The following is a 3,951-nucleotide window of genomic DNA, read 5'->3' as shown; positions in this document are numbered from 1 at the left end:
TGAGATTAATCTATGTTGTATGAGTAGTTGTTCCTGAGTAATATTCTATTGCTGAGTAATATTCTATTGTAGGAATGGATATACCACAGTTTGTTTACCATTCACCTGTTGATTGATAGTTGAGCTTTTTTCAGTTTGGGGTGATTATGAATATAGCCATTATATATATTAACATATAGATTTTTAGTGAATATTAGTTTTTTTTTGTCTTGGGTAAATTCCTAGGAGTGAGACTGTGGGTTCATATGAGAAGCATATGCTTTACTTTATAAGAAGTTGTCAAACTGATTTTCAAAGTGGTCATACCATTTTGCATTCTGACAAGTAATGTATAAGAGTTCTAGTTACTCTTTATCCTTGCTAACTAACATTCATTTTGGTCAGTTTTTAAATTTTAGATATTCTAATAGGTTTGTAGTGACATATTGTCACAGGAGCATTGGTCTGACATAACCTATTACAAGGTTCTTATAAGTAGAATCTTTTAATTTTTGAAGAATATTTTCATAAAATACATAATTTATAAATTGACTGTTATTTTCTTCAAGAACTTTGAAGATACTATTCCATTGGTTATTGGCTTTTAATCTTTACATTGTGAAAAGTCAACAATCAGTTTTATTATTTCTCCTTTGAAAGTAATATGTCATTTTTTTCTGCACCTGTTTAAGAGTTTGTTTTTTGTCTTTGGTTTTCAGAAGTTTTATTATTATGTGCTTATATGTGATTTGTTTGTGTATTTATCCTGCTTGGGGTTAGTTGAACTTCTTGTACCAATGGCTTGGTGTCTTTCATCATTTAAAAAAAAAATTTACAACCATTATCTCTTCAAATATTACTTCTTCCAAGACGTTTTCTTTTCTACTTCTGGGACTCAAGTTACCTGAATTTTAGACTTGTAAACCTTGTATTAGGTTCTCTTATCTATTTTGTCTACTTCTGGCTCTCTACACCTCCATCTAGATATTTTCTCCTATTTTTCACTAACTGTGTTTTAAGTCTTCTGTTAAACCTATCCATTGATATCTTAATTGCAGTTACTGTTTTTTCCATTTATTTCCATTTTCATATTTGCAATAATTTCTATTCTTTCTGAAACTCTCCCACTTGTTATTTAATTCCTCAAAAATATTAACAATAGTTATTAAACGTCTATGTCTATTCCAAACATGGACTTTATAATAACTATTTTGTGAGTCTGTTTATAGTGTCTGAATTTTTTTTCTTGGTTTTCAGTCAAGATTTGCATTTTTTGTATGCCTTGTTACTTTCGATTGAGTGTTGGACATTGTGTATGGGGCACGGTAGACATACTTTAAGTTTCTGGCTTATATTATAATGTTATTTTGACCAGAGAGAATTTACTTTTGTTTCTGAAAGACAACTAGACTAGGATAAGATCACCATAATCCAATTAGGGAATGAGATGATCAAATCTAGGCTCCAATTCTTATGAAGTCTGATTTATTTCCAGGCCATTCTTATTCCTAGTGTGTAAATTTTGAGGGTCCCAAATGAAGTCCGAGGGTATATACCAGGTCCAATCCACCTTGGTGTGCTTTGAACTCCAGTTTTCACCAACCCCAATCCCCGCTCCTGTGAAACTACTGGAAACTCCCCAACTTTTCAATCTCTCAGGCACTGATTTTGAAATAGGCAGTCAATCCTCTTGAGGGAAAAAGTTGCCCCAGATATCAGATCACGACTCTTGGATTTCCTTCTCATCTGGATCTTGGCCCTCCAAATTCTTACTCTCTTGGTAGTTTCAGATGCTCAAACACATTTTTAAAATATATTTTGTCCAGTTTTATATTATCTCAATAGGAGGGTGGGCCCTAAACAGTCTAGATAGTTATTTTGGGATGCAGTACTCCATCAGTAGTTTTCAAAAACTTCCCAGGTGATTCTTTTTTTTTTTTTAAGTACGAAGGATCTTTATTCTCAGGTCTGATATTGAATCTGTGGCTGTAGATGATGTCACTATTTTGGGAATAAAAGGTCCCATTATCTTCATCCTTTGCAAGTCTTCAGCCACAAAGTTACACCTTATTCTCATAACAAGATAAGTGAATCAGGCTGGAAGGGGATTTAGGAGGTACACTGACGATAAAAGCAAAGGGAAACATACACTTTTACAAGCATATTGTCCCAGTTACCTTGAAAGTTAAATTTCAGATTAATTTACAAAAGTAGTGACAGAACCATGATTTCAGTGAAAATCAACACAAGTTATACCTTAAAAAAAAAATCAGTTCAGAAATACTAAGTCAGGCAAGCATGCAAGATTCAGAGTATTAAAAAATGCAAGGGCTGGTTGCCCAAACAGATATATCCCTCAGAAAAAGGGATATGAAAATGCTGAGCAGAACCAAAGGAATTAGAAGCTGAATTAGCAGACAAATTCCCTCATTTTATAAATGTGGGCAGACATTAACTGGCGAAGTTTACTCAGCTGGATTAAGGGTGTACAAAGATCTAATTCCTGGTGCTATTTGCAACTACACATATCTAAAATACAAGGAGATAAATATCTGGAACACATTAGGCCCACTGATTTAAACAAAACAGTTCAGCACTGGGGGTGAAGTTATTGTAGCACAGCAGCACATTATACGTATTTAAGAGATTAAATGAAAAGAAGTAATCTCTTAAAGATTTTAATGCTCAGTTTTGATACACAATCAAGTTTCCATCCAATTTTCTGGTGTATAGCAAACTGTACTAGCTTAAAAAAAAGTGCTTTCTTCAGTTTTCTTCTACACGTTTTTTGGCCTTTCAAAACTGAGCACTGGGTCATTTTACTGTAAGTAATGTGATGTTATATATGTACCTTCTAATTGCACGTTTTAGGAATAAACAAAATCCACATTTCAGTAACTGAGAGTGTATTTATAAAATGAAAACCTCTCTATCAAAATACGCTTTTCACTGGGAAAAATAAATAAAACAGACAAATGGATCTACACAAAGTAAAAATTAACTTTGGTAGATTTCAGTGTAGGACAGTCCATAACAAGCTTATTTGCCCTTACTCCCCCAGAGCTGATCATCTTCCAAGTTCAGATTTTAAAAATATTTTTTAATTGAGATTATTATGTTGACATTTGTTTCTCATTCCACATCATCTTCAGCCAAGCTCTGAGCACTTACAATTCTCTGACTAATTGTTGGGAGCTTAGTCAGAAGCATCTGGAACACTGGTGGTGGAAGAGTTTGCCGCAATACTTACAGTAACTGCTGTGGATGTCCACACACAGCAATTGCATTTGTCAGATGGTCCACACCCTTCTCATATTCACCTTGAGCTAGTAACTCTTCACCAAGCTGTATTTCTTCGAGGAAGTATTTCTGAACGGCTTCAGCATCTTTAAGGTCAGGTAACTTGGAAAGTCCAGCTCTCTCCTTGGCAAGCTTCTGTTTTTTTCCTCGTTCTCGCACCCTGTTCTTTGAAGTTGGGGTCACTCCGTCTCTTGCGGTCGAAGTAAATGCAGTACCCGATGAAAACAGCGATGGCGCTGTTCCGGCCCACCATCTTCTCTCCAACTAGGAGTGGGGTCGGCGGCGGCGGGGCCCGCGGAGAAGCTGTTGGCTCAGGACCCTCGGAGCAGACGCCGCCGCTCAGTACCGACGCCCTCTTCCCTGGTGATTCTAAAGGGCAGCTGCAGTAACAAACCACAGACATAGAGCATAAAAGGCATGTAAGATTCTTCATGAATTGATTCCTTCAAATCTATGTAACCTAATGTTTTACCGCAGTCTTTTCTCTATACACAGGCTCCCAAGCCCATATGCCTTCCAGCCTGATGGAACTACTTACCATTTCTGATGTGCCAGACCACAGTGCTCTCTCTTATCTTCAACCTTTTGCATTTATCACCCTTCTTTGCCTGGCCCACTCCTTTATTCATCCTTTATATCTCGTTTTACGTGTTACCTCTTCATATACTACAC

The 3,951-nt window shown here is 36.2% G+C and overlaps 1 pseudogene; it reads right to left on the bottom strand.

Annotated features, from left to right (window-relative positions):
- Nucleotides 1-3,111: 3,111 nt before the first annotated feature.
- Nucleotides 3,112-3,547, bottom strand: LOC137752161 (mitochondrial import receptor subunit TOM20 homolog; annotated as a pseudogene).
- Nucleotides 3,548-3,951: the final 404 nt, after the last annotated feature.

The sequence above is a fragment of the Eschrichtius robustus genome, chromosome 18, assembly GCF_028021215.1.
Source record: "Eschrichtius robustus isolate mEscRob2 chromosome 18, mEscRob2.pri, whole genome shotgun sequence".
NCBI classification, from domain to species: domain Eukaryota; kingdom Metazoa; phylum Chordata; class Mammalia; order Artiodactyla; family Eschrichtiidae; genus Eschrichtius; species Eschrichtius robustus.
The sequence above is the reverse complement of the archived record's forward strand: the minus strand, read 5'-3'. Positions and strand labels throughout refer to the sequence as shown.